This window comes from Oryctolagus cuniculus, chromosome 18 (assembly GCF_051225735.1).
Source record: "Oryctolagus cuniculus isolate XC-2025 breed Fujian yellow rabbit chromosome 18, ASM5122573v1, whole genome shotgun sequence".
Taxonomy (NCBI): Eukaryota; Metazoa; Chordata; class Mammalia; order Lagomorpha; family Leporidae; genus Oryctolagus; species Oryctolagus cuniculus.
The window spans coordinates 25,690,403-25,712,920 of record NC_142884.1 but is presented as its reverse complement, the minus strand read 5'-3'; the positions used below and the strand labels follow the sequence as shown (position 1 = coordinate 25,712,920).

The 22,518-nt window shown below is 52.2% G+C and overlaps 2 pseudogenes; one reads left to right on the top strand and one right to left on the bottom strand.

Annotated features, from left to right (window-relative positions):
* The first annotated feature begins 1,266 nt into the window (after window positions 1-1,266).
* On the top strand, window positions 1,267-2,358 carry LOC149120882 (histo-blood group ABO system transferase 2 pseudogene; annotated as a pseudogene).
* Window positions 2,359-10,200: 7,842 nt separating this feature from the next.
* Window positions 10,201-11,111, bottom strand: LOC149120881 (histo-blood group ABO system transferase 1 pseudogene; annotated as a pseudogene).
* Between the last annotated feature and the right edge of the window lie 11,407 nt (window positions 11,112-22,518).

The following is a 22,518-nucleotide window of genomic DNA, read 5'->3' as shown; positions in this document are numbered from 1 at the left end:
CTAAGAAGATTCCAGAACACCGGGACACATCTTGCCTGAAGCCACCCTCTCCTGTGATGGCCAGAAGCAAAAGTGTCACGGAGCAGCTTCCCAGAGGAGGGGACAGACGCTCCCTACCCACCCTGGGACCCTTTTCCACCTGCTGTTCATCGCACAGAGGGGCAGCAGGGGTCCGTGTCAGAGCCTTCGTTTGCCAGGAGGGTCATGCTGTGATACTTGGGAGGTGTACGTGTGGGCAACAGGATGAGCCCAGAAGTCCCCCATGAAGGGGGACTCAGCCTCCCTTCCCCAGCGTGAGGGCTCTGTCTGGAAATCAGTTGATGCGGAAGCCCAAGGCAGGCTACCAAAGGAACCAGACTCAGGAAAACAGCCCAAAAGTTGAAATCCCAAAGAATATCCAGGCGAGGCCATGGATCAGAATATAGGTGGTCAGGGATATGCTCCCGGATCCCGGTTGACCCAGTGGGTTCGGTGGTTGCCACTTGGCCGTGCACACATGGTCCGTCACGCATGCTTCTGAGCCCATTTGCTCCCCGGTGAGGAGGAGGACGGGGCTTCCACACGCACGCCTGTTCTGCAGAGCCCACAGGTAAGGCACGTGCAGCGTAGCAGCCTATGCAAAGCATGGACCTGCAGCCAGCTAAGGAAACTCAGTGTCGGGTAAGTGATTGTTAGGATGAAGGAAAAGAGCCCTTGATCAGGTCTTCCGTCTCCCCTGGGAGGGTTCCCGGGTCAGGCTTTGTGAAAGATGGTCAAGCACATCAGGCACAACCAGCTGTGGCCTTGAAGACAGTCTGGTCTCAACTGTATGGATTTTTTTTCTAGAAAACGTGGTGCTTATGTGAAGGTTTCTCTACTACGGAGTATCACTGGACCCTGGATTAGGCTTCTTGGTGGCTCCTGCCCTGCCCTGCTTTCATCACAATCTCTGTCCTTACCTGGCTCTGTGACCTCCCTGGGGCCAGTCTCCTGCACCTGTTTCAGGAGCCCTGACTTCCGGCCCAGAAGGTCTAGGCATGCGTTGATCGTGGCCTGTCATCTGGTTCTTTGACATAGCCTCAAATGAAAACGAAGCTGCTGAGACATCTGCTGTGTGACGTTCTGGAATCTTCCTCCACCAGGGGACCCTGTATGTCCTGCTGTCGGGTGGCCCTTGCACGGAGGTAGGTTCTAGGAACAGCAGGAGGGGTGTGGGCACCTCCTTGTCCATGCATCGTCCTTTGTGTCACTCAAAGAGAGTCCGCCTACATCATCAGCAGTGGAGCCATGGCCAAGCTACTGAAGATACTGCCTGGGCAATGCTACGCATCTCATAAAGTGATCGTTCTCCTCCTGACAGGTATAACCTTCACCTTTCACTATTGCTACTGGAATCCGAAGAGCCAGCATCTTAAAAGCTTGCTGGCTGGGACAGGTACAGCTGTTGGAGAATCGCACACGAAGTATCTGCAGCCAGATGCACTAACTCCCTCTAGGAGGGATGTCCTCGTATTCACCCCTTGGCTTGCCCCAGTTGTGTGGGAAGGTACTTTTGACATTGACCTACTAAATGCGCAATTCAAGCTCCAGAATGCTACCATTGGGTTAACTGTGTTTGCTGTCAAAAACTACATGTCTTTCCTAGAGCTCTTCCTGAGGAGTGCGGAGAAGTACTTCATGGCCGGCCACAGGGTGAACTACTACGTCTTCACTGACCAACCCGAGCTGGTCCCTCAGCTCCCGCTCCCCGGCGGGAGGCGGGTGATCGTCCTCAGGACCCAGAGCCACCAGCGCTGGCAGGACATCAGCATGCAGCGCATGGGAGCCATCAGCCACGGCGCCCGCCAGCGCTTCCTCAAGGAGGTGGATTACCTGGTGTGTGCCGACGTGGACATGGAGTTCAGGGACCACGTGGGCGTGGAGATCCTCTCCTCTCTGTTTGGTACCATCCACCCGGACTTCATGGCGGTAAGCCGGTACTCCTTCAGCAATGAACGCCGGCCTGAGTGGCAAGCCTACATCCCTGAGGATGAAGGGGACTTTTATTACATTGGGGCCTTCTTTGGAGGGTCAGTAGCAGAGGTTTACAGGCTCACCGAGGCCTGTCACCAGGCCATAATGATAGACAAAGCCAATCACCTGGAGGCCATATGGCAAGAGGAGAGCCATCTGAACAAGTACCTGCTTTACCACAAACCCACCAAGCTACTCTCTCCAGAATACATGTGTGACCATGACCTGTTGCAGGATATGCAACATCGAAAAAAGCTGGGCTTGTCCAACATCGTGAGGCGGATTAGAATTTTTGCCCTACTCAAAAATAAAGAGGTTAAGTCAAATAATGCTTCCCAGAAGGTTCAGAGTACTGATGGACAATGAGCCCCCACTGCCCTCCTCACATGCCGCCCTGATTAAAATCAATTTTACAAGCAATGATAATTCTCCACCTCTTTTTGCTATATGGCTGAGAAAAGTTGCTAATGCATTCCACCATTTTTAAAAAGATATATTTATTTATTTGAAAGGCAGAGAGAGAGAGAGAGAGAGAGAGAGAGAGGTCTTCCATCCACTGGTTCACTCTCCAAATGGCTGCAACAGCCAGAGCTGGGCTGATCTGAATCCAGGAGCCAGGAGCTTCCTCTAGGTCTCCCATGCAGGTGCAGGGACCCAAACACTTGGGCCATCTTCCACTGCTTTCCCAGGCACATTAGAAACAGGGAGCTGGATCGGAAGAGGAGCAGCCAGGACTTGAACTGGTGCCCATATAGGATGCCAGCACTGCAGGCGGCAGCTTTACCCTCTATGCCACAGTACCAGCTCCATTCCACCATTTTTGTAAAATTCAGGCAGATCTAGCACTATCTCCCTCCCCTCAGTTTCTCTCTCTCTCTCTCTCTCGCTCTCTCTCTCTCTCTCTCACACACACACACACACTTAGACCCTGATTGCACAAATCACACCTGAATTCCCAAGCTGCCACGACCTTGAGCTTCTCCTAATACCCTGTAAGGGCAGTGGGCTGAGCCTGTACTGGGCCACAAGGGATCAGAGACGATTGCTCAGAAGAAATGAAGGGGCCCCTGTTGGTGTAGCCACGCCTCTGGGGACACGCCATCCCTCAAACGCCTGCAGATGAACATGGGTCCTTGTTGTCGAAGCCGCAACAGCCCTGGGGTGTGCAGGAAGCTCATTATCCAAAACGAAGATGATCCGGTGCTTGGACGAGCCCGTGCTGATCTATTACTGTTGTTAACTCAGCTCCGTAGTTCATATCAGGTGCGGTTTCTGTGCTGTACATTGTGTGAGTCTCAGCAAAACCAGAATGACCTGCGTTCACCAGGACGGTAGCACGTGCGAGGTTTACCGCCCTCCAAAGCCCCTGCGCTCCCCTCTGCATCTCTCCCTCCCCCACCCCCATAGCCATGTAAATCATTGGCTTTTTTATCTCCAAGAATGTCACGTGGTTGGAACTACACAGTAAGTAGTCTTTTCAAGTTGCCTTCCTGCACCTAGTGTGCTAAAAAAACAATTATTAACAGACCCAAATATATTCTGTGCCTCTATGCTTTATAAAAATAAGAACCCAAAAGCATATAAATTAAACTTATTAATTAATAATTAATTATCATAATATAATAAAATGTAATAAGTAAATAATGTTCAACAGTATTTATAGGTTGTTTTCATTTTTCATATATAAGAAATCAACTAGGGTGGACTTTTATTTACAAAAGATTTATTTTTTATTTATTTGAAAGACACAGTTACACAGAGAAGTAGAGTCGGGGGGAGAGGGAGAGAGAGAGAGAAAGAGAGAGACAGAGGTCTTTCATCTGATGGTTCACTCCCTAGACGGCCACAATGGCCAGAGTTGAGCTGATCCGAAGCCAGGAGCCAAGAGCTTCTTCCAGGTCTCCCACGTGGGTGCAGGGGCCCAAGGACTTGGGCCACCTTCCACTGCTTTCCCAGGCCATAGCAGAGAGCTGGATCAGAAGTGGAGCAGCCAGGATGCGAACTGGTGCCCCATGGGATGCCGGTGCCTCAGGCTGGGGCTTTAACTCATTGCACCAAAGCACCGGTCCTTAGGGTGGGCTTTTAGCACAATGGCTTAAGTCACTGCTTGGGATACCCACATCCCATACTGCAGTGCCTGGTTCACAAGCTGGCTGCTCATCCGGCTTCCTGCTGATGCACATCCTGGGTGGCGGCAGATGATGGCTCAAGTGCATGGGGGACCCATAGGAAGTTCCTGGCTCCTGGCTTCACCCTGGCCCAGCCCTGGTGTTGCAGGTGTGAACCAGCACATAGAAGAGCAATCTCTCTCTCTCTCTCGCTTGCTCTCACTCTCGCTCTCTCTCTCTGCTTATTTCTCTGTATCCCTCTCTCTGTCTCTCTGTCTTTCAAGTAAAATGAAAAGAAGTAAATTTCGGGGCTAGCGTGGTGGCATAGCGGGTAAAGCTTATTTTCCTCTATTCTATTTTGTAATGTATTTACTTATTTGGAAGGCAGAGTTAGAGAGGTAGAGAAAGAGAGAGGTCTTCCATCTGTGGGGAGCAACTCGGACTAGACTGTTACTGGAATTAAGACTTATTCTATGCATCTGCTCTCCCACAATATGACGCTGAGAAGGGAGAAACAGCTTCTACACAGCTGCCTCCAGTTCAACCAATAAACTGTAGGACCTACTCCTGATTGGAGGAGAGCAGCGTACTCGGCGTGTGGGCAGCCGAGTTGGGATTGGCGGAAGAGGACTATAAGAGAGGAGAGAGACAACATGCACCAGGAACATCTAAGGGGAACATCTATCTGAAGGAACACCTGTGCAGCCTCCGAGAGAGCTGGCCGGTGGTGTGCCGCTCCCCTGCGGAAGTGGGGAAGGTGGCAGGGGGCCCGCCCCTCCACGGAGGTGGAGGGACAGTAGCCAACCCGGGAAGAACCAGCAGCAAACCCGGGAAGGGCCGAGCGGACGAAAGAACAGCGCAGGGTCCTGTGTCGTTCCTCTACGAAGACGGGGAGCGACACCATCTACTGGTTCACTCCCCAAATGGCTGTAACAGCCAGAGCTGGGCTGATCCAAGAAGAAGCCAGGAGCTTCTTCCAGGTCTCCCATGTGGGTGCAGGGGCCCAAGGACTTGGGCCACCTTCTACTGCTTTCCCAGGCCACAGCAGAGAGCTGGATCAGCCAGGACTTGAACCCATATGGGATGCCAGCACAGCAGGTGGCAGCTTTACCCTCTATGTCGCAGCACTGGGCCCCGCCCTTCTCCTCTTTTCGTATGTCAAATCCACTTGTTTTCATTGAGCTGTTTTTAGTGGTTGTCCTACATGGAGCGATACCTGATACAAGTGGGCCAGAGAGTTGCCTAGGAGAGCACATGGAAGGAGGACAGAGAAGGACCCATAAGCAAAGTCAGCAATCAAAGGGCACTCCCACGTGGTCAGTGCCTGTTGCAAGACAGAGGGTGGCCCGCTAAGTGAGTATACAAGCAGGGTGGAGTTTAGCATGCATGAGGCTTCCTGGTGCCTCCATGTGCAGCTTAACTTCCTCATGGCCATCATGGCGTCTCCTCCTTCCTGGTCTTGAGCGAGAAACAGGTGCACTATGGGAATGCAGCCACACTGGTTGGACAGGCAAGAGGGTGGGGTTGCAATGCAGCACTACAGAGAAGTTATGGAGAAAAAAAAAACCTTCCAGCTTCATTTATTCCTACCTACCTCTCTACTGAGCTCCCCCCTATCAGTAAGGTAAAAACTTCCTTAAAGCTTTGAAAATGTTCAAGAAGGATTATGCTAATTTTATCCCAACAAGAGGTTATCAGAGGGTGGGGCTATCTGTAGCTTGATTTGTGAAATCCTCTAGTCCATATAGGTCTGTGTCTTTTTTTTTTCCAGTTTGACAGGTAAATGTTGTATCACCTTCATTATGGCCTTTACGATTTATTACAATTGTTATTACAGTTACTATGATTTTATTGTCCACTCCTGACTTCCTCATAATTCCGGCTACCTTCTCTTCTGATTCACACAGTCTGTCTCTTCTTCCTTATGCAAATTCAAGATACTAAATTTTCCTCACTGATATCAAGCATTTCTTCTTCTTTTTTTTTTTTTTGACAGGCAGAGTGCACAGTGAGAGAGAGAGACAGAGAGAAAGGTCTTCCTTTTGCCGTTGGTTCACCCTCCAATGGCCGCCGCAGCCGGCGTGCTGCGGCCGGCGCACTGCACTGATCCGATGGCAGGAGCCAGGTGCTTCTCCTGGTCTCCCATGGGGTGCAGGGCCCAAGCACTTGGGCCATCCTCCACTGCACTCCCTGGCCACAGCAGACAGCTGGCCTGGAAGAGGGGCAACCGGGACAGAATCCGGCGCCCCGACCGGGACTAGAACCCGGTGTGCTGGCGCCGCTAGGTGGAGGATTAGCCTAGTGAGCTGCAGCTCTGGCCAAGCATTTCTTCTTTCGAGTGAATTTTAGAATAAGCTTCATAGGAGCAAAGATCTTTGTTCGTGCATGATGTAGCTCTTCATCTGTGCAAAGCCTTTTCCTTCTCAGTGAAGTTTTATAGGTGTTAGTATGGCCTGCTCACTTAATGTTAAGTCTGGCAGCGTGACAAGCACTGGATAGGTGTAACAATCAAGGCTTAGAGCAAGCAGCAGGTAACATGAAATGCCTGTTGGCCCAACAGGGAAGAGGAGGGCCCGGACTCAAACCCTGGGTCTCCAAGCCCCAAGTTCAAGGCCAGCTCTCTGCCTGTGACCTTACTGTGTCAGCCTGAAGAAGAAAAATAAGTGCCTGTCTTTCCTATTTTGGCGGGGTGGGGGGGTGGGAGTCATATTCAGCTGAGGCCTGGCACTGTTCCAATCTCTGCAAAGGGGGAGGTGTCTTAGTCCATGCCCGCTGCTATAACAAAACCCCACCGCATGTGCAGTTTACAAATAACATAGCTTGACTGCTCACAGTTCTGGGGGCTGGGGCGTCCCAGGGCAATGTGCTGACGGGCATGCTGTATGGCAAAGGCTCTTTCTTCATGGACGGTACGAAGATCCCTCCAGCCCTTTCACAAGGCTGCGGAACTCCTCCAAGAGGGCGGAGCTCTCGGGTCTAATCATCCCCTGAACTCCTTACCTCTCGGTACTGTTGCCTTAGGGGTGCAGCTTCGACAGTCGACAGGGGATACAGAGCTGCAAACCCTAGTATGAGGTCAACCCTCCCTGTTCTGTTTCAGTTTGCAACGAGCCTAACCCAGTTCTGCCTCGGTTGTCTGCACCAGTCCTCGCCTTCCAGCCATACACCTACCCTACTAGAACTTCCAGAAGGCGGCTCACTGGGATCAAGTAGTTTGCACTCTCTGCAATCCCCAAGCACACATCTGGGGCCTGGACTGTTCCCATGACAACAGCATTCTGCCACCCACTCCCTTTGTCCTTGGGTCCAGGACCAGCCTGCAAGGTGGGTGGGGGGGGGGGGCGGTGGAACACAGGAGCAGTTGTTGGAAACAGCCTCTGTGAAGACGGCTCGGCCTCCTTGAGGAGGGGCAGAAAAGGCACGATGCCACTGGCAGACCAAGGGGCTTGAGAGGAGCCCACCAAGATCATCTCCAGTCGTCCCCTCCATCGCTGGAGTCGTCTTTTGGGGAGCAAAAGCCCTACAACCCTGCGAAGGCGAAAGCCAGAGAAAAGCTGTGTGTGGGCGTGGCCAGCACGTTGAACCTGCCAGGCTAGTGAACCCTGCAGTGACACTGCGATTCTGTAACGTAATATGGACGAGGAAGCAGCCTCAGGACCATCAAACAGCTTGCCTGAGATCAAACAGCCAGTCTGCCCGGGGCCTGGGTGGCTCCTGGTTCTGCCAGACTGCAGCCCCTTTACCCTGTACGGCTACGCACCTCCCTTCTCCTCTCCACCCCCAAGATCTCCGGCCAGGCCTCTCCCTCCCCCCACAGCACATGGGCCCAGGCACTCCGAGATCAGTCACAGTTACTTTTATTAGAATCAGTCTGCTAAAGGCAGAAACAGGTGCCATTGGGGGGATTGCAGCCTCAGGTGTGGAGAGGCAGGAAGTAGACCTCAGATCGCGAGTGGAGACGTCGGTGGCGAAGATTCGTCCTCACACAGGGCTCAGCTTCGTCACATTCAGCGTGCTTATTCCTTTGACCTTGCTGGTGGTGACAGTGCCCTGGGACAGAGTCAGAGGAGGGCTTCAGGGGCTGGCATGGTGGCACAGCAGCTTAAGTCACTGCTTGCGACACCAACAACCCATATCAGAGAGCTGGTTTGGGTCCCGGCTGCTCGGCTTCCAGTCCAGCTCCCTGCTAATGCACCTGGAAAGGTAGCAGAAGACGGCCCGAGTACTTGGATCCCTGCCACCCGTGCGGGAGTCCTAGATGGGGGTCCTGGCTCCTGGCTTAGGTCTGGCCCAGACCTGGCTGTTGGGAATATTTGGGGACTATGAGTACTGATTCTACAGAAATAAAAACTATTAGGAGAGAGGCCAGCATTTTGGCACAGCAGGTAAAGCCACCACCTGCAGTGCTGGCATCCCATATGGGCACCAGTTTGAGTCCCAGCTGTTCCACCTCTGATCCAGCTCCCTGCTGATGCACCTGGGAAAAGTGACAGAAAACAGCCCAGGTGTTTGGGCCCCTAAAGCCACATGGGAGGCCTGTATGAAACTCCTGGCTCCTGACTTCGGCTTGGCTCAGCCCTGGCTGTTGTGGCCATCTGGGAGTGAACCAGTGGATGGAAGATCTCTATTTCTTCCTCTCTCTCTCTCTTTCAAATAAATAAATAAATCTTTAGAGAGAGAGAGAGAAGGAGAAAGAAACCAACGTAAGGGGCAGGCATTTGAGCCAGCAGTGAAGATGCCCAGTCCCATAGCCCAGTCCCCGGCTTCAGGCTCCGGCTCCTGTCCTCACTGCGGCTTCCTGCTAATGCAGAGGGATCAGGTGATGGGTCCCTGCCACACACGTGGGAGACCATGAGTTACTAACTTCCGGGGGCCAGCGCTGTGGCGCAGCGGGTTAACACCCTGGTCTGAAGCGCCGGCATCCCATATGGGCACCGGCTCGAGACCCGGCTGTCCACTTCTGATTCAGCTCTCTGCTATGGCCTGGGAAAGCAGTAGAGGATGGCCCAAGTCCTTGGGCCCCTGCACCTGCGTGGGAGACCCGAAGGAGGCTCCTGGGTCCTGGCTTCAGATCGGTGTAGCTCCGGCCATTGCGGCCATCTGGGGAGTGAACCAGCAGACGGAAGACCTCTCTCTCTCTCTCTGCCTCTTTTCTCTCTGTGTAACTCTGACTTTCATATTAATAAATAAATCTTAAAAAAAAAAAAAAAGAGTTCCTAACCTCCAGGCCCAGCCTGTCTCAGCCTTGGTCCCTGTGGGCATTTGGGGAATGAACCAGTGAATGGGAACATGGGAGAATAGGATCTTTCACTCACTCTCTCTCTCTCTGCCCCCTTTCTCTCTCCCTATCCCCTTTCCTGTCTCCTTCCTTCTCCCCTCCCTGCTTCCATCTCTCCCTAATCAAATAAAAAACAACGCAACAAACCGGAAGCAACACAACCAGCATCCTTGTTCCTTTGCAGCTGAGTTCAAGGGTCAGAGATCACCTTGACGGAATGGAGGACTGAAATGACAGGCCAGCCCCGAGACAGCCCTGACCCCTGACGCCGTAGCTGTGGAGTAGAGTGCGCGCTGTGAGACCCGGACCCCAGCACGTGCTCTGCTACCATGGCCGCTGCTCGCACCTCCCTGAGATCCTGGGAGCATATTTGCAATTTGCCTTAGGGAGAGAAAACGCTCTCCCAAGCTCTTCTTGTGTAAAATAGCTTGTTCAACATGGACATGGGAAAAACACACAACTGGTATTTGGAGCCTTTTACACCTGGGAGGGGCCCTGGGAACTATGGGCTATCACGGGCTCACAGGACGAGACCGCCAGCCTCACCCAGCCTGAAGGGCTGCCGGGGAAGCTCCGGGTGGGGAGACTCCAGGTGGCAACTTCTGGAACTCGTGCCCGAGCCCAGGAATCAGGCCTGTCCAGAGGAGTACACACACTTGTGTGTTCACGGGTTGGAGGGGACGCTACGGCTTACTAAGCTGGGAGAGGGGTGGGGTGGGGTGCGTGCTAGACCGCAGCCATTTTGCACACGCAGACTGCGTGTGGGCGGGTTCTCAGGCTACCTGTCCCCTGGACTTCTCCCCGCTTCCCTGGAGGCTTCCGTCACGCGTTCTGGGTTGCTTGGTGATTCTTTGGAGCACCCACTTGTCCTGAAATCTCACGTTCTGGAAGATGGCCGGCAAGTCCATCAGCCTCTTGTCCCACATGTACTCAGGGGAGAGGACCTTGGTGGGTTTGTGGTAAAGCAGGTACTTGTTCAAGTAGCTCTCCTCACGCCACACAGCCTCAACGTGGCGGGCTTTGTCCCTCGCCATGGCCTCGTGACAGGCTGTGGCGAGCTTGTGAACTTCCGGCACTGAACCCCCAAATAAAGCCTCTGTGTAATAGAAGTCCCCCTCGCCGAGCGGAACGTGGGCTTGCGACTGGGGCCAGCGTTCGTAGGCAAAGGTGTCCCGATGGCGCCCAAAGAAGACAGGGTGGATGGTGCCGAACAAGGCGGAGAGGATCTCCACGCCCACGTGCTCCTGGAAGGTCACGTCCACGTGTGCGCACACCAGGTAATCCACCTCCTTGAAGAAGTGCAGAGAGGAGAAATGGCTGAGTATCTCCATGCAGGGTCCAGACATCTCCCGGCGGCCGGCGGGGGTCGGGACCTCCAGGATGGCCATCTGCCTCCCGGCTCCGAGCCGGATGGGTGGGACGCCATTGGGCTGATCGGTAAAGATGTAGTATTTCACCCTGTGTCCCACCATGAAGTGGGCCTCTGCCGTCTCCAGGAACGGCTTCAGGAAGACCACGTACTTCTTCACGGCAAACGAGGCCAACCCAACGGTGACATTCTGGAGCCAGAAGTGCTCATTGAGTATCTCAATGTTGAAAGTCTCTTCCCACACAATTGGAGCTAACCAAGGTGTCTGGACAAGGACATCCTCCTTAGAAAACAGTAGCAGGTTTGGCTGTGGGTACACCAACCTTGATACGTTCACGACTTCCAGGTGGTTCATTTCTTTAGCAGCCAGACTGGCCCTGGCCAGAATGTCTTCCAGATTCTGGCTTCTCGGTGCCAGGAAGGTACAGCCCAAGGAGGTCAAGACAAGGGCGAGGAGGAGAAGGCAGATCACATAACGAAAGGAGTGGGATTTTGATTTCTCCAGATGTGTCTGAGGCAGCTGGGCCATGGTTCTTGGGGTCTCCTCCCAGCTGGGAGGGCAACCTCTCCTGGGCAGGGGGAAGCCAGACCTGAGGCCCAGCGACATCTGAGCCTGCCCACACAACCTGCTCATCCGGTAGCCCCTGGAGCTCTCCAAGGCCAATCCTGGGGCCAGCTGAGGGTGGGTTGGAGTCCCAGGAGAACGCCACGAAATCCAGTTTGGCTTTGAGGTGCTGTCAAGGTGGTCCGGTGGTGGCACTCAGTCACCAGCCAGCTAGAAGGTAAGAACCTGAGCGGAGGAGACACTAGGAGTCCTGAGAGAGGCACAGGAGGCGGCAGCAAGGGAGGGGGCCACGGAGCAGGTCAGGGACAGAGATTGTGATGAAATGAAAGCTGGGCAGGGACCACCAGGCAGGCTGACCGAGGGCTCGGACGCTGCTGCCCTGGCCCGCCCGCGGCACCCAGCAGCTGGGAAACCCTTCCAACTGAGACCAGACTGCCTCAGGGGGCATGTGCAGATAGGCGGCGTGGGTCACCATGGGAGCCATGGCGGAGGGTGCGGGTTAATGTTGGCTTTCTTTTATTCCCCTAATCATCACTTACAGTTCACTGAGCACTAACTTTTCAGGTGTTGAGCTGTTAGGATTACGCTGCTACGGTTAATGTGCGTTATCCTGTTCAATCCTCACAGCAAGCTGGCTTCTCTCGTACATTCTGTTGGTCTACGGATCTGTTGTTAATGCCAGTATTATACTGTTTGATTACTTCTAATGCAGTAATATAATTTTATTAAAAAAGTAGTTGTGTTTTCTTTTTTCTTTTTTTAAGATTTTATTTATTTATTTGAAAGAGTTACACAGAGAGAGGAGAGGCAGAGAGAGAGAGAGAGAGATCTTCCATCCAATGGTTCACTCCCTAGTTGGCCACAACGGCTGGAGCTGCGCCGATCTGAAGCCAAGAGCCAGGAGTTTCTTCCAGGTCTCCCACGTGGGTAGAGGGGCCCAAGGACTTGGGCCATCTTCTGCTGCTTTCCCAGACCATAGCAGAGAGCTGGATCAGAAGTGGACAGCCGGGTCTTGAACCAGTGCCCATATGGGATGCCGGTGTTTCAGGCCAGGGCGTTAACACACTGCGCCACAATGTCAGCCCCTAGTAATATAATTTGAAACCAAGAAATGTGGGGTCTCCAACTTGGCTTTTCTGTCTCATTCTACTTTGGTTATTAGTAGTCTTTTGTGGTTCCCTTTGAAAAGGTGCTAGGAAACTTGAATATCCACGTGCAAAAGAATGAAGTTAGATTTTAGGTTACAACATACACAAAAATGATTCAAAATGGATCAGAGATCTAAACCTAAGAGCTAAGGGCGACACTCCTAGAAGAAAACAGACTGGAGCTTCATGGTATTGGATTTAGGCAATGATTACCTAGATGATACTGAAAACACAGGCAACAAAATTGAAAATTGACAAAATTAAAAATTTGGAATTTGGGCCGGCGCTGCAGCTCACTAGGCTAATCCTCCGCCTTGCGGCACCGGCACACCAGGTTCTAGTCCCGGTCGGGGCTCCGGATTCTGTCCCGGTTGCCCCTCTTCCAGGCCAGCTCTCTGCTGTGGCCAGGGAGTGCAGTGGAGGATGGCCCAAGTGCTTGGGCCCTGCACCCCATGGGAGACCAGGAGAAGTACCTGGCTCCTGCCATCAGATCAGCGCAGTGCACCGGCCGCAGCGCGCTGGCCGCGGCGGCCATTGGAGGGTGAACCAACGGCAAAGGAAGACTTTTCTCTCTGTCTCTCTCTATCTCACTGTCCACTCTGCCTGTCAAAAAAAATTAAAAAAAAAGATAAAAATTTGGATTTCGTCAAAATAAAAAACTCTGTCCATCAAGGAATACTAGCAAGAGAGTGAAGAGACAACTGATGGAATAAGAGAAAATACCTGTAAGCCATGTATCAGAAAAGGATTTATATCCAGAATATATGAAGGAGCCCTAACCTCAGCAATACAATATGCAAACCAGCCACTGGAAAAAGGGACAAATGAATTGAATAGACATTTCTTCAAAGAAAACATACACATGGCCCAGAAGCACGTGAAAGGATGTCCAACACCACTTCTCGCTAGAAACATGCAGATCAAAATCCACAATGAGACACCCTCACTGGGCTGGTGACTAAACACAGCAGGGGCATTTGCCTTGGTGGCTGAGACACTGCATTCCGTCTCTGGGCACCTGGGTTCAGTATCCACCTCCCACCCCCGTCTTCAGCTCCCTGTTAGACCAGGCCCTGGGAGGCAGGGCTGGTAGAACAAGTATTTGGCTCCCTGCCACCCATATGGCATACCCTAGCCTTGGCTGTTGCAGGCATTTGGAGAGTGCACCAGCAGATGGAAGGTATCTCTCTCTTTCTCCCCCCTGCTCTTTGTATCTATGTTTGTCAAATAAATAAATCTTTAAGAAATAAATTAATTAGGGGCAGGTGCTGTGGCGTAGTGGACTAAGCCCTGTCTGAGGCGCTGACATCCCACATGAGCCCTGGTTGGAGTCTGGCTGCTCCTCTTCCCATCCAGCTCTCTGCTGTGGCCTGGGAAAGCAGAAGACAGCCCAAGTGCTCGGGCCCCTGCACCCATGTTGGAGACCCAGAAGAAGCTCCTGGCTGCTGGCTTTGGATCGGCCCAGCTCCATTTGTTGCAGCTATTTGGGGAGTGAACCAGGGAATGGAAGACCTCTCTCTCTGTCTGCAACTCTACCTCTCACTATAACATGAGTAAATAAATATAAAGAACACCCTCAGGTCTGGCATTGTGGCACAGTAGATTAAGTTGCTGCTTGCAATGCCCGTATCCCATGTGGGAACGCGGTACAAGTCCCAGCTGCTCTGTTTCTGACACAGCTCCCTGCTGATGCACATGGGAGAGCATCGGAAGATGGTCTGGGTGTTTAGGTCCCTGCCACCCATGCGGGAGACCCAGATGGAGTTCCAGCCTACTGGCTTCAGCCTGGCCCAGGCCAAGCTGTTTCAGGCATTTGGGGAGTGAACCAGCAGGTGGAGGATTTCTTGCGGGGGGGGCAGAATTTTCCATCCACTGGTTCACTCCCCACATAGCCTCAACAGCCAGAGCTGAGCCAGGCTGAAGCCAGAAGCCAGGAGTTTCTTCTGGGTCTCTGATGTGGGTGCAGGGCCCCAAGTATTTGGGCCGTCTTCCACTGCTTACCCAGGCATATTAGCAGGAAATAAATCTTATTTTAAAAAAAGAATTTTTAAAGAAAATAGACACAATTGTCTTTGTGAAAAAGGAAATCCTTTATATCCTAAGGTTGTAAACTGATTTTCTCATAAACATTAGTAGCTTTATTTTCAGCATCTGACGTCATTGGGTTTCTGTTTCAAGGGTGTGGGCGAGGACCTCAGGGCATTTTTCCAACATGCTCCCTCCATGTTTTTGTTTTGTCCTCATTTTCCCTCTCGGGGTTCTCCACAAGCAGCCTGCTTCCAAAACTACAGTGACAAGTGTGCATCCACGGTGACCTTCACTGAGGCCAGCGCAAATCCAGGGAAACCTACACAGAATCCCCCTCTCCCCCACCGCGCCGCCCTCCGCCGGTGGTCTGCGCGCTTCTGCGCCGGCCTCCCGCAGGCCGGATGACCCTGGGATGCCAGCTCCGTGATTCCCACCTCTGAGTCAAGGGCGGCGCTCCTGGACAGCCTTCCAGGCCCCCCAGCGTCCCTTCCTGCCTGCCTACCTCTGTCCTCTCCTCCACTGCCCCAGCTGGTGACTCCGTTCCAGGGCCACCGGATTACCCGCTGCTGCTTGGGCTTTCACAGCACGCGTTCCCGGCACTGGGATACTCTTCTTCCAGATCCTGCTGGGGTTCACTCAGCCGCCTCCTTCAAGGGCTTCTCCCCAGATCTCACCTTCCCATTGCAGCCCACCTGGTCCACCCTGTGTGAGCTGGAACCATCTCTCCCTAACACCGAGTTCAACTCCCACACACCGCTTTATTCTCTACAGAATCTGTTGATGGTTGATCTGCTAGTAATCTACTCACTTATTATGTTTCTTGTTCATTTTCTCTTCTCCCATGAAAATGTAGGTTATACAAGCCCAGGATTTTTTTTTCCATTTTTTAAAATTGATGCTACTTCCTAGAATAGTCCTTGGAACACATATTAAAATTTTTTTTAAAGTTGTGAATAAACTGCCCTCTGGGGGCCGGCACTGTGGCACAGCAAGTTAACATCCTGGCCTGAAGCACCAGCAGCCCATATGGGCGCCGGTTCTAGTCCCGGCTGTTCCTCTTCTGATCTAGCTCTCTGCTATGGCCTGGGAAAGCAGTAGAAGATGGCCCATGTCCTTGGACCCCTGCACCCGCGTGGGAGACCTGTGGGAAGAAGCTCCTGGCTCCTGACTTTGGATCAGTGCAGCTCTGGCCGTTGCAGCCATTTGGGGAGTGAACCAGCAGATGGAAGACCTCTCTCTCTGTCTCTACCTCTCTCTGTAACTCTGTTTTTCAAATAAATAAAATAAATCTTAAAAATAAAACTGCCCTCTGAATAATACCTGGATGTTCCCTAAGTTTATCACACTCCCTATGCTGAACTCACAACATTTCTGCCGAAATGTCTCGAGTGCACGTATCTAAGATTGCCCTGGGTGTGCTGCCGTAGCTTGTCACCTGCTCATAGCTAGTCACCTCCTCCTCCTAATGCTCCGTTACCATCCCTCTGTCTATTCCTCCAGACCAGGAGCAGGCCTCACTGCTCTAACCACTGCAAAGAATCCCCTAAGGCTGTCTGTCTCTGTCCTGGCACTCCTTCAATTCTTCTTCTTAGGTAACTTCAGGAATATTTCTAAAATCTCCATATGATTTTGTCTGTTTTTTTTTTCTTACCCCCTTCTCATGACTCCCCATTCTTCTGAGCCCATCCTGGGATGCGAGCTTGTTCACGATATGCCCTACTCCACACAGCAGCCATGTCGCTCATTTCGGCTTCCGTGTCCTGCTGCCGTGACCCTCTGCCTGGAGGCCCACGGATAGAGCGTCTCCTAAGAACAGACTCACTCGCCGGAGATTTGCTTCTGTAGTTGCAGAAAAGCTGCTACAGGCCAGGAGGACCCTGGTTCTCAGGTTCCAGCCTTTCCCAACATGAACCAAGGTGTTTGTTCCTGCTTTAAAGCTGAGTCCTGGGGCCAGCACTGTGGCGTAGCGGGTAAAGCCATCTCCTGCAGTGTTGGCATCCCATATGGGCACTGGTTTGAGTCCCAGCTGCTCCACTTTCGATCTAGCTCTCTGCTATGGCCTGGGAAAGCAGTAGAAGATGGCCCAGGTCCTTGGGCCCCTGCACCCGCATGGGAGACCCGGAAGAAGCTCCTGGCTCCTGGCTTCGGAATGGCCCAGCTCCGGCCATTGTGGCCAATTGGGAAGTGAACCAGCGGATGGAAGACCTCTCTCTCTCTCTCTCCTTCTCTATCTGTGTAACTCTGACTTTCAAATAAATAAGTAAATCTTTAAAAAAAGAGAGAAAGAAAGAAAGGAAGAAAGAAAGAAAGAAAGAAAGAAAGCAAGCAAGCTGAGTCCTAGCAACACGAAGCTGGTGCCTGGGTTGGTCCCAGAGCACATGGACAGGAAAGCCAAAGTTGGAATGTTACAGGATCAAAACCTCAAAAACCAGTTTTGATGGCCCAAGTACTTGGGTTCCTGCCACCCACGTGAGAAAACTGGATGGAGGTCCTGGCTCCTACCTTCGGCCTGGCCCTGCCTGTTGTGAGTATTTGGAGCGTGAACCAGCAGGCTGGAGACCTCTCTGTCTTTCCCTCTCTCTGTAATTCTGCCTTTCAAATAAGTAACTCTTTAAAAGAGAGGTGGGGGGACCTCCAGCTGGCCGGTGTGAGCTGTGGATGTCCTGGCCTTTGGTGAATGGCCTCATAGAAGAAGTTTGAGTGCTTGGAATGGAAGTTTTTCTTCTGAGGCCCGGGACTGCACCAAAGAAGTGATAGCTCCATTGGTCTCCAAGAACCTGCTGGTGGTGGTGCTGTCCTCTGGCCATGGGTGGCCCTCCCCTGACCCACCTGCCACTGTTATTTTTCACCCTCCACCTGACCTATCCCTTTCCTCCCCTCTCATAGGGCCTTCCTCTCAGTTTCTCTTGCTCAAAGGTTAGGGCGCGGGGCATTCCGTGTGGGTGCCAGTTCGAGTCCCGGCTGCTCCACTTCCGATTCAGTTCTCTGCTGCGCCCTGGGAGGGCGGTGGAGGATGGCCCGGGTCCTTGGGCCCCTGCACCCGCGTGGGAAACCGGGAAGAGGCTCCTGGCTCCTGATCAGCTCAGCTCTGGCCATTGTGGCCATTTGGAGAGTGAACCAGCAGATGGAGGACCTCTCTCTCTCTCTCTCTCTCTCTCTCTCTGGGTGTCTCTACCTCTCTCTGTAGTTCTTTCAAATAAGTAAAATAAATCTTAAAAAAAAAAGGTCTGGGGGTGCAGGGATTGGGTAGCCAAGACCTCATAGCAGGTGGCAGGTGGCGAGCAGGGGAGAGTCTATTCATTGCCCTTCCAGAGGGGCCAGACGGGCTGGAGGCACAAAGCCGACAGCACCGGAAAGCACACTGAGCCGGCCCGTCAGACACCACCTCTTGGAAGGGATGTTGCACTTAGATGTCAGACCGGAAACTGCGGCAGAAGGGCCCTGGCGTGGAGCAGAAGTGAGACACAGGGGCAGCAGGGTGAGCCAGGCCAGGGGTGGTGAGGCCTGCGACAGGGCGGGGGCAAAGCTCGCTGAGGAAGTTGCCAGAAAAAGCAGTTGGCGAGCCGGTGAATTCTCGGAGTAGGGTAGGAAAAACTCAGATCTACTAGATCCTCCGACTCCAGCCGGCCGGAGGCTTGCGAGCCCCGTGGGAGCGCGCGACAGGCATGCGCCAGCCAAGCGCACGCGAGCGCGGGGCTCGAAGTCAAAGCCGCAAACGGCCAAGGGGACGCCCAACGGTCTGGCCGCCTTGGGGACCTCCCGCACTCAGGTGCAGGCGTGTGGCACCAGATGGCCCCCGCGCTGTGTGCCGCTCTTGGGAACCGCGGAGGCCAGGCAGCCGCAGAGTGAGCATCTTGGGCGCCTGGCCAGGAGGCGCTGGCTGGCTGCGGCCATCACAGCCAGGGGGTCCTGGGCTCCTTCCCTCGGGGACTCGGGAGGGCAGAGTCTGCCCTGCGCGGGTGAGGGCGGGCGGGAACGATGCCGGACAAGTGTTGGGAGACGGTCAGCAGGGGGCGCCCGTCGGTGCCACCAGCCCCACCCCCACCCCACGCCTGATCCTGGCGGCACAGGACCCAGGACACTCACTGTCCCTTTGGACCGCGTCTCTCCAGCTCCTGGGGGGCGAGCACCTTTCGTGTGGCCGCCCGGGAAAGGCGTGAGTCCAGCACCCCGAGCTGGGCTGTGATGGTTTGTGGGGCGCGGCGCTCTCTGCCTGCTGCACCCCAAAGCTTCCCTTCCTGGCCGGCAGTTTACCTTCACGCCTTGTTATAAATTTGGTAGAACATTTAAGCCTTCAAAGAAGTGAGTGCCTCAGCTCACAAAGTGACAGTGACGCTGACAGGACTTGCGCCCAGGCTGTCATCCTTGGGGATACCCAAGGCTGCTTCCAAACCTTTGGGGAAACGTGAAATTAAAAGATAAACTCATTTTGGTGCAAAACAGTTTTTAGAATCCATTGATAGCTTTATTTTTTTTAATGTTTATTTACTTGAAAGGTAGAGTAATGGGGAGAGAGAGAATCTTCCGGCCACTGGTTGGCTCCCCAAATGCCCACAACAGCCATGGTTGGGCAGCACTGAAGCCAGGAGCCAGGAACCCCATCCGGGTCTCCTCCACGGATGGCAAGGACTCAAGTATTTGAGCCATCACCTACTGCCCAAGGCTGGATCAGAAGTAGGGGCAGGACTCGATCCAAGGCACCCCAATATGGGACGCAGGCATTCATACAGCAGCTTAACCCGCAGCATGCAAGCGCCTGCTGCTGTAGCCTTAAAAAAAAAAAAAAAAAAAAAAAAAAAAAAAAAAAAAACAGGCAGAGTAGACAGAGAGACAGAGAGAAAGGTCTTCCTTCCGTTGGTTCACCCCCCAAGTGGCCGCTATGGCTGGCGCACTGTGCCAATCCGAAGCCAGGAGCTAGGTGCTTCCTCCTGGTCTCCCATGGGGTGCAGGGCCTAAGCACTTGGGCCATCCTCCACTGCACTCCCGGGCCACAGCAGAGAGCTGGCCTGGAAGAGGGGCAACCGGGACAGAATCCGGCGCCCCAACCGGGACTAGAACCCAGAGTACCAGCACCGCAGACAGAGGATTAGCCTAGTGAGCTGCGGCGCCGGCCCGCTGTAGCCTTTTTATAATATTTTCCACGAACTGTTTGAAGACCCCTGAGCACATGGGTTTCACAAGGGCGAATTGTCTTTTCGTTGAGTTCTGCAGCAGACCCCCAGCAGCTGACTGGGAGCTGTGTTCTCTCAGGTGGAGGCACAGCAGATGGATGCAGGGTCCACCTGTGCCTCCAGGGACACCGACGTCTCTTACAGTGACTCCACGGACCAACTCTCCGAGTCCTGGCCCAAACTGACGGCTTAGCAGCACTGGCTTTTCCAGGCTTAGTCCTTTATGTTTTCTCTCAGTGGTGTTTTATAGCAAGGATCGGCACCAGGGCCTTAGTCCAACAAATGCAGTTCCTAGCTGGTTTGTTATGGTCAGCGAGCTAGAATCACATTAACAATCTCAGAGTTGGAGGACACACACACACACACACACACACACGATATGGGACAGAGACCAAGGCATCCACCAAGCCTATCTGGTCTTTTAGGAGAAAGTTTGCCACCACTGTTTTAAAAATTTACTTCTTTGAAAGACAGATCTTCCATCAGCCGATCCACTCCCTAAACGTTGCTACCACTGTTTTTGTAGTGCTTGTGTATCGGTCTTCCAAAACTTTTGCAAATTCCCAAGTATTCTCTGGGGTTTGTAAATGCTGGGTTTTTTTTGTTTTTTTTTTTTTTATTTTTTTATTTTTTTGACAGGCAGAGTGGACAGTGAGAGAGAGAGACAGAGAGAAAGGTCTTCCTTTGCCGTTGGTTCACCCTCCAATGGCCGCCGCGGCCGGTGCGCTGCGGCCAGCGCACCGCGCTGATCCGATGGCAGAAGCCAGGAGCCAGGTGCTTTTCCTGGTCTCCCATGGGGTGCAGGGCCCAAGCACCTGGGCCATCCTCCACTGTACTCCCTGGCCACAGCAGAGGGCTGGCCTGGAAGAGGGGCAACCGGGACAGAATCCGGCGCCCCGACCGGGACTAGAACCCGGTGTGCCGGCGCCACTAGGCGGAGGATTAGCCTAGTGAGCCGCGGCGCCGGCCCTGTAAATGCTGTTTTAAACGGGATCTTTGGAAGATTTGTTTTCAGCAGTTCGTTGATACTATGCAGATAATCCGTGTGTGTGTGTGTGTGTGTGTGTGTGTGTGTGGACTTTGTACACCGAGAGCTAGCTAACACCACTCTTGACTTACGGTCATTTCTCTGTGGGTCCCTTGGTATTTTTGACTTACACGGTTTGTCTGCATCCCGCTCACTTTACTTCTGTTTTAATCTGCATGCCTTTTATTTCTCTTTATTTCCTCTTGTGCTCACAGGGACGGACAGTCGGCAGGCCCCTCTCCTCCAGGAAGCGCAGCCTGATTCACAGCTGTCTGTGAGTGCGTGCGTCCCCAGTACACGTACACGAGCTGCATGACAGGTGGGTACCAGCCTCGTGCTGGCTTCAAGGGCACAGACATCACTTGTAGTAATTCCATGGTCCAGCTGTTAGGGTCCTAATAAAAACTTGGAATTGGCCAAGAGGAACTTCCCCAACCTTTGAAAATGATACGTGTGTGTATACCTGCACATATGTACACAAGGCATATATTGTTTTATGGTAGTTTTACCAAGAAAATTTTTTGATGTGTTCGCCTTTGTACTGAAACCTTGCTAACCTCATCTCTTCCTGCAGGTTCTCTGTAGGCTCCACTGGGCCTTCTACACACACAGTCATGTTTCCACGCTGAAAGTCCTGCTTCCATTTTAATCTGTGTGCCTTACTATTTCTTCTATATTTGCTACATCATAAATATAGAATACAAGCAGAGATAACGATAGCCTTTTCTAGTTGCTAAGCATATGGTAAAATTCCTCAGTATACTATCCACTGAAGTTTTTTCATAAATGTGATTTATCACACACATGGAATATTCTCTCCCATTCCTACTTGCCTGGGACGTTGTCTAAGTGGTGTGAAAACCACAGCTACTGAGACTAATCATATGTCTGTCTTCTTTATTCTCCTAATATGGTGAATCCCATTGATCAATGTTATTAAATGTTAAACCAACCTTTGGATTCCTGCGGGAAACCTACTCAGTCATACAAGATTGTTTTATAGTTGGCTGGATTTGATTTACTAAAATATTGTGAGATTTTGTGTCTGTGTTATCGAGGGCTACTAATGTCATTTTCTTGGCAGCTTTTGATATGCAGGCTGTGCTGGCCTTCTAGTATGAATTAGGAAAAGTTGCTTCCTTCTCTGTTTTCTGAGTTTGTGAATGTTTGCTATTGGTTCCTGGGGAAAACCATTCAGACCCACCAGTTTCTCCCCGGGGAGATGACTGTGGCCACATGCTGTCCCTTCCGTGTCCCTCAGATCTGTAACACGTTTTTGAATCTTAATCGTTTGTAATCCCAATATTGGTCATTTCAGTTTTCTCTTTTTTATTTCTTCTTCAATATTTATAGAAGTTTTTCAGTTTTACTAAACTTTTTTATTTTAAGACATTTAGTGTTGCCCTAGATTTTCAGGGTCACAGCAAATACAAGATAATTACTACAACACAATTCTCATGCTAATGTGATATTACCATAAAGAGAAAAGATTTAATGTAGTTCATAGATACAATTCTAAGAATATAGTGATACGTCTCTTCTTCCCTTCTTTCCTTTCTCTTCTTTCTTTTTTTTAAGATTGTATTTATTTTATTTGAGAGGTAGAATTACAGACAGTGAGAGGGAGAGACAGAGAGAAAGGTCTTCCTTCCGTTCACTCCCCAAGTGGCTGCAAAGGCTGGAGCTGCACTGATCCAAAGCCAGGAGCCAGGAGCTTCTTCCAGGTCTCCCATGTAGATGCAGGGGCCTAAGCACTTGGGCCATCTTCTACTGCTTTCCCAGGCCATAGCAGAGAGCTGGATCAGAAGAGAAGCAGCCGGGACTAGACCCAG